The sequence below is a fragment of the Dermacentor andersoni genome, chromosome 8, assembly GCF_023375885.2.
Source record: "Dermacentor andersoni chromosome 8, qqDerAnde1_hic_scaffold, whole genome shotgun sequence".
Taxonomy (NCBI): Eukaryota; Metazoa; Arthropoda; class Arachnida; order Ixodida; family Ixodidae; genus Dermacentor; species Dermacentor andersoni.
The window spans coordinates 35,542,659-35,555,307 of NC_092821.1; the positions used below are offsets into that span (position 1 = coordinate 35,542,659).

Genomic DNA, 12,649 nt, shown 5'->3' on the forward strand with positions numbered 1-12,649 from the left:
TAGCTCGGGAGCTCGTATCTATATACATAGGCAAGGAGAAATCATTTTTCTCGCTAACCACTCCACCAAATTTCACGCGGTTGGTTGTGTTTTAATAAAAAAATTCAAATTGAATGACTGATGGGAGGTAATTTTTGGTCCACGCTCTCAATTTGTTTATAAAAAATTGTAAGAAATAGCAAATTCTTATGAAATGAAATAATGAAATTTACAAATATGTAACTCAGCAATAAAAATTATATTACAATTCTGTGAATTCTATTTATTATTACATCTAAAGCAGACAATATCGATGAACAATACACCTCATATACTGTGACTCTAAAAGCATGATTTTGCAAACCCTTGCAAACATTTGACGTAATAGTTCTGTGGAAACCCGCAAGGTGGAGAGAAGTAATTAATAAAGGGAAAATCAGACATGCACCCGTTCGTAGCAATTGTTACAAAGGAAACCCATACGGGTTCCTAGAAAGAAAAGCCTCGCAGTTGAAGAAAAATTCGTCCTGGTGCAGGACAACTGCAAATGTGACAGACAACTTGTTAAAACGGCGCAGAATCGAGAGTACATACCCTCGACAATACATAAACAATTTCACGCAAACTAAAAATGAATTTTCGGCAGTCGTTTACAAGAAAAAAAGAGTACCTTAATAAAAATAAAATTCAGAGACAATTTAGCCGTAAATGCGAGAGAAATACCTTAGCGTTACGTCACACCTCTCTGAGCACTCGGATCCACAATTTAGATCGTATTCATCACATTGCACACTGTTCTTCATCAGTTCACTCGACACACGTCCTGCATCTTCGAGAAGCGAAGTGGTCATGAAGTTGTCCGAAGCAGACCACCGTCATTTATACTGAAAACATATATAATGTAACTATATATATATATATATATAATATATACTGACCGGCTTCTCAGGCACCTACACTTGTTTCCACTGTGACGCTCCTAATGCTAATTGCGATAATATTGATTCATGCAGACTCATCAAGGCTCTCCTAGAAGGTTTTCAGTAAAACACAACGCACAGCTGTCAATGAGCCCTTGAGGCACGACTGTGCTCAGATAATTCTCACTATCCTCGCTGTCACTCCTCAGACGACCTTTCCCTGTCCTTTGAATAGAGTAGGAGGTTAGATGGCTTTTGCCTCAGGCCATTCTCTATGCTGTTTCTGCAAGATTCTGTCTCATTTCCTCCCTCTCCTCTGAAAAAGAATACCACATGGCGACATTTAGGCTACTTTAACAAATTCTGACCCTTTATATCAGCGGAAGGTTTCTCGATCAAACGAGAAAATAGAGAATACACAAAATTAAGAAGACGAAGCTCATTTCTTCTCTAATCTTTTAATTGACTTTGCGGGAGCGATGGCGATCCGCTATTCGCGCTGATTAAGCCCGAGGTCTGGGGAAAGGCCTTGGCCATGGCTTGGGCCAGGGGCGGGGCCAACGCTTAAGCAAGGGAAGGATAGCTCGGCGCTGCCTCGTCTTTGGCTCTTCCTCGGCAGAAATGTCCACCTCCGGCAAGTCTGCATCGAAAGAAGGTTCACCCACACATGAACACATCAGTTGATGTCACTAAGAATGAAACAAACAGAAAATGCTCTCTATATAGGCTACTTGTTTAATCAACTTGTTGATTTGGATGTTCCAAAGCTGCAAGAGGGTTCTAGACGGCGGCGTAACTTATATGTAATCAATACAATACACTAAAGTCCCAGATAGTATTACAGGCGATTTGCATACAAGATATTTTCGAAACAAGAACGACAAAACAAAATTAAAAGTACCACATCGCTTTCAGCCACACACTTTTCTATAAAACAATTAGTCAAGAGAATTCTAGCACTAGCGTCAACGTGAGTTACAATCGGGGCAGTTCAGCCAGAATCTAAATAATGGGCTATACATGGCGTTGCCTATAGTTCGTCATTCTGACTTTAAACGGCTTCGTGACTTCGCGAATTTATCATTTTCAAGAAAAGATTGAGTTATAATTCAAATCATTAGCGAAAATTCGCATGCCCCAAGAGATCAAATTTCTTGCTGTGTTTTCAAAACTAATAACTTGTGAGAATTTAGGTGGATAAAGTATAATGACGAACGTCACCAAAGCGTTTGAAAACACAAGCACGAAGGGTAGGCAGATCCATGTAGTAACAATCATTCCCTGGTAGCTGAGTGAATACAGCGCCAGAGTTCCCTCTAGTAATTTTTGTGTGGTGCTCAATGCCCAAAAAGATGGCTTGAAGTGATCAGCAGTTGCCGAACAAGGAATGTCGCTGGAGCCAACGTTTTCACATGGCAACTCGTCTTCGTCAAGGTACCGACTGCATGATTTCGTTTGCAGCGTCTTTATGTACCCATAGCTCACTCTCTCCTCCACCTTCAATGGGGAAGGAAAAGGAGAATGAGCTGTTCTGTAGGGATGGATAAATGACGTCAAAGTGCTACAGAAATGGCAGTTTCGCCCGAAGTACGAAGCCCTGACCTCGATAGCAAGGTTTACCGTTCCGATGAACTCCAAACGGGTTCTAACTATACGCGGGTGTGACGCACGCGGGTGCCCCAAAGTTGTGGCATTCATCAAAGCATTAAAACGCCGCGTAAGGCCTGTAATGGCAACCCAATTACGCCACTGCACTTTGTATAATATGCGGCGCCAGTGACATATGCTTCAGATTTTGAGCGCTAATATTGTTTCGCGCTTTTTAATACACTCAGAGGACTTAACAGGCATGTGGTCTGATGCATGCGATGTGAATGAGATGTCTCGCGACTTTGTGTTCCCATGCTTCAAGTGTAAGAAAAAGATCACGATTATTCCAGTAAAAAAACCTAAAACCTGGCCTGAGCAACTATGGCCGTTGAATAGTATAGCAGCTACCTCGCATATCCTGCATAGATAAACATAATGTATACACATGCCCAATTATGTACCGAACATCACGGTCACAGCGAAAACTTGCCTGGAATGACCGTTCAATTGATATCGCAATAAGAATTAATTCCGGCAGAACCCGTCTCGCTGTCAATGCAATGCAATTAGCATTCAAGGAAACAACAACGTGGCGAGACATCGTAGGGCTGAAGACACCTTTAGTTAGAATCTGTAGTAGTCATTCTGAGATTTCCATTGCTTCGACTTATGCGACAGGCACCTCGCTGCTATCGGCCCACTTTGATATGACACTCACTCGCCTGGGTCAGCCATGACTATCAAAGCAGTGCCTTTGGCATTGCGCTACTAAGTCCGATATCGCAGGATCAAATCCAGGTGGCGGCGGCCGCATACCGATGGGGGCGAATTGTTAAAACGCCCATGTATCCTGCATTAAGTGCCTGTTAAAGAACCCCAGTTGGTAAAACATTAACCCTTCCTTCCTCACTACGGCGTGCCTCATAATCATGTCCTTGTTTTCGCATTTAAAACCCGATAAGCAACAAGAACGTCATGACGATAACTGTACGACGACGACCCCGTGACGAAGAAAGAATAACATGGCTAGAACGACGAAGGTGGTAGGATACAGTGGGGTGCCAATTCCGAAATTGAAAGGATACCATTACTACGAAAGCCTGATGTTCATCGCGTGAGGTACTATTAGCTCAAACTAGTTGACAACTTGGATCACTGTGTAGTCGTAATACACTAGACAAGTATACTCAAAGTTGCTCAAGTAGGCGAACAATGCTAATCGCATTAAAAATGCACTCTGCAGCTGCCCCACCCTACACATCGGCTTATTCTACTCTTCTCCAATGGATCGCAGGGTAGACTTAGCTACCCGTACGTAAAAACGCTGCTAAGGAAAGCAGTTGAACCATGACAAAGTCGACCTTCAATTTTGGCTCCGGCAACATTCCGTGTACGACTACTGGTTATCAATGTTTGAAGGTCCTTCAAGATGAGGTTCTAAAGACCTCGTCTTTTGAAATAGCAGCATACCAAGAACAATGTGGTTCTACTCTTGGCTGTGCTTCAGGAAGAAAGAATGCCGATCAATCTGGGGCAGCAGGAATGATGGGCAGGACATTTCGGGTGGTTAACAGGAGATGACGAGTAACCAAGTTGTGAACCTAATTTGGTTAATTTATTCAAATATGGAATGACATTGTATCAAAAACGGAAGACTCGAAGACCTGCTTCTCATTACGAAGTCTCAAAGGCCAAGAGTTCATCTCGTCAGCCCACTGGCAGTGCGAGCGTATACTTAATATAAAATCGACACCTATTCTCAACGAAACCAAGGCACTATTAGTGCCATATTTGCTAACGATATACTTCATTGGGCCATTGCAAATTACTACTGATATCATTGGCAGCACAGCGCGACTCAAGATATATATATATATAGGTAAAATAACATCGAACGCCTGGAAACTAATGTGCCCATGGATTAAATATTGTAAAGCTAATTTTCATTTTTCGTTCTTTCCGCCTATCGGCATCGCCTCGGATGTGACTGGGCGCCGGTTCGCCACTGTTATCGCTAGGTTCTCGACCATTCGGCGTAATACATGCTAAGAATGGAAAACTAACAGCGACATCACAAAAATATACGCCCAGTCTAAAATATTATGGGGTTTTACGTGCCAAAATCACTTTCTGATTATGAGACACGCCGCAGTGGAGGACTCCGGAAATTTCGACCACGCGTGGTTCTTTAACGAGCACCTAAATTTACGTACACGGGTGTTTTCGCATTTCGCCCCACATCGAAATGCGGCCGCCCTGGCCGGGATTCGATTCCGCGACCTCGTGCTCAGAAGTCCAACACCAGAGCCACTGAGCAACCACGGTGGGTCACGCCCAGTCTTGTTTCGACTACTTGGTGTGCATGAGCTTTTCGTGGTTAAACGATTCCGTAACGAAACATGGTGCACCATAACAGGACAGTTCCATCTACTTACCTTTCAGCGTGGAATCCTTAGGCAAAGGCCTGGGCTGAGGCCAAGGTCGAGGCTCAGGTCGTGGCCAAGGTCGAGGCTCAGGTTGTGGCCAAGGTAGTGGCCAAGGTTGGGGCCAAGGTTGCGGCCATGGCCGAGGAGGCCAAGGTTTCGGATAGACCACGCGAAGCTGGTTGATGTTTTCCGCGGTATCGGGTTCTGCGCCATGAGATCAATAAAAAACTACATGCCGAATGCGCCCAAACTTCATCGTCGTGCGTGCGCCTTGTTTATATGGGTTTGTTGTTAACGGTTTATAAGCACTGAAAATAAAACAACATTGCTGAAACAAAGAGCGACAGCAAAACTAAACAATTTCGTTAAAACCGTGCAACTGCAGCAAGTTTAGATAGAGCAGCCGAAAACAGTGTGACGACAGATAAAAGTGACATAGCTTCGAGTTCAATTTCTATTGTACACAGCATACCAAAATCCGACTTAAATACTCCGTGTTGTCCGTAAATAAAAATAACTTGTTAGTCACTAAAATATGTAATTTTCGACGCAACTCTTAATGAATGGTTGTGGCCGAAATGTGAAGCTTTATTTATGAAGTAGGGATGTATAACCACAAAACTGGGGGTGCCTCTACCGATACGAAATGTCACCACCTCGTTTATATGATGGATGCTGATGAAACTGCGTTAAATATAGTGGAAATTGAGCAGTAAATGCGAGAGAAATCCATTAGGTATACGTCGCACCTCGTTGAAGGCCCAGATCTGTGATTTTAACCACGTTCAACACATTGCAAGTGGTTGTACAGGAGCTCACTCGACACACATCCTGCTTGTTCGAGAACAGGATATGGATATATATATATATATATTGGAATCTGAACCTGGCAACGTTTAACGTTAGAACGCTATCTAGTGGGGCGAGTCTAGCAGTGTTATTGGAGGAATTAGAGGGTAGTAAATGGGATATAATAGGGCTCAGTGAGGTTAGGAGGACAAAAGAAGCATATACAGTGCTAAAAAGCGGGCATGTACTGTGTTACCGGGGCTTAGCGGAGAGACGAGAACTAGGAGTCGGATTCCTGATTAATAAGGAAATAGCTGGTAACATACAGGAATTCTATAGCATTAACGAGAGGGTGGCATGTCTTGTTGTGAAACTTAATAAGAGGTACAAAATGAAGGTTGTACAGGTCTACGCTCCTACATCTAGCCATGATGACCAGGAAGTCGAAAGCTTTTATGAAGACGTAGAATCGGCGATGGGTAAAGTCAAAACAAAATACACTATACTGATGGGCGACTTCAATGCCAGGGTAGGCAAGAAGCAGGCTGGAGACAAGTCAGTGGGGGAATATGGCATAGGCTCTAGGAATAGCAGAGGAGAATTATTAGTAGAGTTTGCAGCACAGAATAATATGCGGATAATGAATACCTTTTTCCGCAAGCGGGTTAGCCGAAAGTGGACGTGGAGGAGCCCGAATGGTGAGACTAGAAATGAAATCGACTTCATACTCTGCGCGAACCCTGGCATCATTCAAGATGTAGACGTGCTCGGCAAGGTACGCTGCAGTGACCACAGGATGGTAAGAACTCGAATTAGCCTAGACTTGAGGAGGGAACGAAAGAAACTGATACGCAAGAAGCCAATCAATGAGTTAGCGGTAAGAGGGAAACTAGAGGAATTCCGGATCAAACTACAGAACAGGTATTCGGCTTTAACTCAGGAAGAGGACCTTAGCGTTGAAGCAATGAACGACAATCTCATGGGCATCATTAAGGAGGGCGCAATAGAAGTCGGTGGTAACGCCGTTAGACAGGAAACCAGTAAGCTATCGCAGGAGACGAAAGATCTGATCAAGAAACGCCAATGTATGAAAGCCTCTAATCCTACAGCTAGAATAGAACTGGCAGAACTTTCTAAGTTAATCAACAAGCGTAACACAGCGGACATCAGGAACTATAATATGGATAGAATTGAACAGGCTCTCAGGAACGGAGGAAGCCTAAAAACAGTGAAGAAGAAACTAGGAATAGGCAAGAATCAGATGTGTGCGTTAAGAGACAAAGCCGGCAATATCGATACTAATATGGATGAGACAGTTCAAGTGGCTGAGGAGTTCTATAGAGATTTATACAGTACCAGTGGCACCCACGACGATAGTGGAAGAGAGAATAGCCTAGAGGAATTCGAAATCCCACAGGTAACGCCAGAAGAAGTAAAGAAAGCCTTAGGAGCTATGCAAAGGGGGAAGGCAGCTGGGGAGGATCAGGTAACAGCAGATTTGTTGAAGGATGGTGGGCAGATTGTTCTAGAGAAACTGGCCACCCTGTATACGCGATGCCTCATAACCTCGAGCGTACCGGAATCTTGGAAGAACGCTAACATAATCCTAATCCATAAGAAAGGGGACGCCAAAGACTTGAAAAATTATAGACCGATCAGCTTACTGTCCGTTGCCTACAAAGTATTTACTAAGGTAATCGCAAATAGAATCAGGAACAGGTTAGACTTCTGTCAACCAAAGGACCAGGCAGGATTCCGTAAAGGCTACTCAACAATAGACCATATTCACACTATCAATCAAGTGATAGAGAAATGTGCAGAATATAACCAACCCTTATATATAGCTTTCATTGATTACGAGAAAGCGTTTGATTCAGTCGAAACCTCAGCAGTCATGGAGGCATTACGGAATCAGGGTGTAGATGAGCCATATGTAAAAATACTGGAAGATATCTATAGCGGCTCCACAGCCACCGTAGTCCTCCACAAAGAAAGCAACAAAATCCCTATAAAGAAAGGCGTCAGACAGGGAGATACGATATCTCCAATGCTATTCACAGCATGTTTACAGGAGGTATTCAGAGGCCTGGAGTGGGAAGAATTGGGGATAAAAGTTGATGGAGAATACCTTAGCAACTTGCGATTCGCTGATGATATTGCCTTGCTTAGTAACTCAGGAGACCAATTGCAATGCATGCTCACTGACCTGGAGAGGCAAAGCAGAAGGGTGGGTCTGAAAATTAATCTGCAGAAAACTAAAGTATTGTTTAACAGTCTCGGAAGAGAGCAGCAGTTTACGATAGGTAGCGAAGCACTGGAAGTGGTAAGGGAATACATCTACTTAGGGCAGGTAGTGACCACGGATCCGGATCATGAGACTGAAATAACCAGAAGAATAAGAATGGGTTGGGGTGCGTTTGGCAGGCATTCTCAAATCATGAACAGCAGGTTGCCACTATCCCTCAAAAGGAAAGTGTACAACAGCTGTGTGTTACCAGTACTCACATATGGGGCAGAAACCTGGAGGCTTACGAAAAGAGTTCTGCTGAAACTGAGGACGACGCAACGAGCTATGGAAAGAAGAATGATGGGTGTAACGTTAAGGGATAAGAAAAGAGCAAATTGGGTGAGGCAACAAACGCGGGTAAACGACATCTTAGTTGAAATCAAGAAAAAGAAATGGGCATGGGCCGGACATGTAATGAGGAGGGAAGATAACCGATGGTCACTAAGAGTTACGGACTGGATTCCAAGGGAAGGGAAGCGTAGCAGGGGGCGGCAGAAAGTTAGGTGGGCGGATGACATTAAGACGTTTGCAGGGACAACATGGCCACAATTAGTACATGACCGGGGTAGTTGGAGAAGTATGGGAGAGGCCTTTGCCCTGCAGTGGGCGGAACTAGGCTGATGATGATGATGATGATGATATATATATTTATATATATATTGTTTTGGCATCATTCCGAAGTATTTTACGCCGTCCAATGATGGCTCCTAGCAAAGCCGAGAAGCACCAAATGGCCCTCGGGTGGCCACTACTCTTGTTGAATGCCTTGACAAATAACTTTGCTTTGATTCGAGCGTCGATAAAATAAAAATATGCAAATCAAGGGTGAAATGTTCTGAATGAACAAGTGTGGCTTCTTGTGTGCAGCAGAGCTCAATTGTGTAGAATAACGCATGGAATACCGACAAGAGCAAACGCAGATATGAACCTTCTGGTATTCTTCGTGCAGGCTATACCATGGCGTTTTTCCACCAAAGAGCCCATTACCAGAAGTTTCTAACTGATCTGTGTTTTTCACACGAACATAGAAATTCACTTGATTCGACCATTCTGTCTTTATAGAATGCTATTCAACATACAGGGTGTTTCAGCGAACACATTCAAAAATCTTTAAAAGTTGCCTGTGGCAGACATCACAATTCTAGTTCATGAGCTGGTCTACTGGAAGCGGTGGACAATACTTGCAAAAATAATTGTGATGCATATTCAACTCATTAATACAAATTAACTAATTACATTATGGTTCACACTGCAATTTATAAATTCTAGCCGTGGAGTTCGCAAGATGGACCACATGGAACGAATTTTCAAGATGAAACCAGTTTCGAGATATAAATTCCCGAACTTTGCGGAGAAATGCATTGGCGTTCCAGTTAATTTGTTAACAAAATGTCGTTTCATGCACTGAAGCACACAAGTAACTGGAACACCCATGCATTTCTCCGCAAAGTTCGGTAATTTGTATCTCGAAACTGTTGTTGTCCTGAAACTTTGTTCCAAGTGGGTCCGCCTTGCGAAGTCCACTGCTAGAATTTGTAATTTACAATATGGGTCATAATATAAGTAGCTAAAAAGTTAATTAGTGAATTCTTGTTAATTAGCCTATCTTTCATTTCAATTGTTTGTCCAAATAGTGACCGCCGCTTCGAGTATACCGGCTCATAGACTAGAATTAAGCTATCTTCCACACACAACCTTTAAACAATTTCCAAAGTGTTCGCTGAGCTGAAGCACCCTGTATATTCACTGGGTAAAGCAATTCGTCAAAGCAAAAAACTACGAACTTTAAACTGCTTTGATTATTATTGCATGTATATATTTATAGATAACAGTTATGCCCCAGTTACGTTTGTAACGAAGACACCACATTCCTTTGCATCTAGCGTCGAGGATTCACTTCAGGCTTCTAGTGGCGTGTGCAATGACGGCTTGTTCAGAACTAAAAATTTTCATGTTAGTTCCAAACTTGCTGTCATGCAGCTGCGCGCAGATAAAATTTTCCAATGTTAAACATGCTATAAATTAAGCACTGCTATGAGAAGAGTAACCTGATTTCCCACCAGTTTCAGAAAATTGCGGATATAGGTTTGGAGCAATATTAATTTACGTCTCGACTTCAAGACAACTCATATGCTCATCGAATAACGCGTAATCATGAGCAGTCATACAGGACCCGCGCACTAGCTTTCGAGAGGCCTTCCCAGAGGAATGGCTTTCGCTCCGAAGTAGACGTCGCAGCTGAATAGTGACGTCGACAGTCGACAAGCCGGAGTCGCTCACGCGGCCGCCAGAGAAAAACGAAATATCATAATAAGCGAGAAATACAATAACGCGCAGGGGCTGTTTAGTGCTCCGGCAGAACAGACGGAATTTATCGTCATTTCTGACGCATCTGGTTGACATCATCTCTGACGCATCAAAGAAGTGACAAGGCACAAAGTGCCCAAATATAATGCCTTCCTCGATGTCGCGTCGCGCATTACCATCATGTCCTTGTCACGTAAAAATACAGAAGCATCGCTGATGCGCCGGTTTCCCGTTTCATTTATAAAGCGGGCTTTTAACAATGCTCTAGCCTCGACGTACTCCTTCGTTCTAGTATTTCGACGACGTTTCTCAGCTTTGGTTCACATTTGCAGGACTAGCAACGCGCAAGCCGACGAAATCATAACCGCTTCTTTACCGGTCTTTCATGTCCCGCAGCTCTTCCCTTTACGCGGTGCCTAGATTTCCCTACACAAACCTTCCGACATGGCAGCGGGGTCCGATATGTGAGCATTGATATTGATATTTCAGCGTTACTGTTAGACACGCCGGCGAAATTTGTAGTGGTGCCGTTTGAGGCAATACATTTGTTTCTTTCTTAGGCTCACAAAATGTAGTAACGAAATCCGCGTGATATAACGAATCCGCGTGATAGTAAAAGAAATTCACCTTGTTCGGCAAAGCTGCATTGGACGACAAGCGCCAAAGTGATGGCGATGACGGAAAAAGACTTCATGGTCAGTCCGTTCGGCGTGCGCCTGCTGCCATGGGTTACTCCCGCAGTCTTTAAATACGCAGCGCTTTCTTATCGGGTCGGAGTCACCAGATAAGACTGCGTACCACGGTCGACGCAAATATTCAATGCCTTCTTATCAATAACGCAAATCAATCTCCAGTAGGTGGAGATGACTCCTGATTTACGTGCCGCTGACAATGGGCCATTGTCTCCCAGCATTATTGGCGTCTGGGATTCCCGGAGAACGGACGTCGGTGATATGGGGTTCGTGTAGTGTTTTCCTGAGAACCATGAAAATCCTGCTTGGCCAATCTAGAAATTTTAGATACGTCCGTGCGTAAAGTCTTCGCGCAAGCGTATATTTCACTGTCTGTGCACATACTGTGCAAGTTTATAATAATCGGAACTAAAACAATTATTTCTATCAACTTTATTCTGTGCAATTTCTGTATGTTATGTAGTGTTTCAACTCAAATGAATCTCACAGGCCGGTTCTAAATGCGTAACGAAAATGTTTAAGCGTTAGGGCTGTGATGTGGGCTTGGCGTTCTCTCTCCCGCTATCGAGTTCGGTGAATCGCTTGGGAGTTTGAAGTTCTGGTTTCTTGGATGTCCTTGGTGGATAAAAGAAAATGCCGACCAAGAAGTGAAAAAGCATTTACTGAAAAAAAAAAAAGATTATTTGAAAGAACATTTCGGCTCCCACACGGAAGCCTTGTTAACAATAAAAATAAACGTCCTTTCAGTTATGCTTTTCCCTAAATGTTTTACAGTTCTTGGTCGACGTTCGCTTTTATTCATGATACCTGTTCCCGACAAGACACTGGATTTCCTTTGCCAAGTACTTTCTCATAATGACAATTGAACTTCCCGCATCCAGTAGTACCATGAAACTCTGTGCGTCATTCATGAGGATTGCGAGCACTATATTTGATGTCAAATGCACCGTCACAATTGTAGTTGAAAAGACTCGTTGCTCATCCTGGGCTACTGCTATTCGGTGGGAACAGGGAACCCTATGACTCTGTCAGCTATGATGTTACCAACACAGCTGGTGCGTTCAACCTTGAGCGGCGGTTGGCTTCTTCTAACGGCCCAGCAGTAGCGGTCCAGTGGCAGGTAAACGTGGGCTTACCACATAAATGGTACTTTTGCGAATGCAAGACGTCGTCTTTTGAATGCGGGACTCCCGCTTTAATTTATTTTCGCTGCTCTCACGTTATGCCATATACATAGAACTGACGTTGTGTACGATAACTCTCACATATCGGGATGGGTCAGTTTTAATGGTTTTCTCTTCCCTTAGCGTATTCTACGAATTTGCCTGATTGGAACTTGGAGAAGAACGTCTTATTCCAAACAGCAATTGTGTTGGCCTCAAATGCCGTTTTGAGACTAAGGCGCCACACACTCAAAGGATAGCTTGCGGGGTCATTGAAACGCAACTCGCACCACTTCAGCGCATTTCCTTCTAAGTGCAACTGCAATTTTTTCACGGGATCTTCATCATTGTTCCGTGTATTGTTCTTACAACAATATCCGTAGAGCTTTTTGCTAGACATTGTGGAAGTGGACTCTCGATCGATACAGTCCGGTTGCGCAATCGCCTTGCACTTTCGTCGTGAGTCATCAATCGCCATACTGGACAGCTTCATAAG

General features: G+C 43.6%; 1 long non-coding RNA gene across 1 annotated transcript; it reads right to left on the minus strand.

Annotated features, from left to right (window-relative positions):
• Window positions 1-1,341: 1,341 nt before the first annotated feature.
• Window positions 1,342-11,031, minus strand: LOC126527259 (uncharacterized). Its single transcript, XR_011896262.1, has 3 exons — window positions 10,926-11,031; window positions 4,925-5,119; window positions 1,342-1,539 (listed from the first exon to the last, which is right to left on the minus strand). It is a non-coding gene; the product is annotated as an uncharacterized lncRNA (long non-coding RNA).
• Between the last annotated feature and the right edge of the window lie 1,618 nt (window positions 11,032-12,649).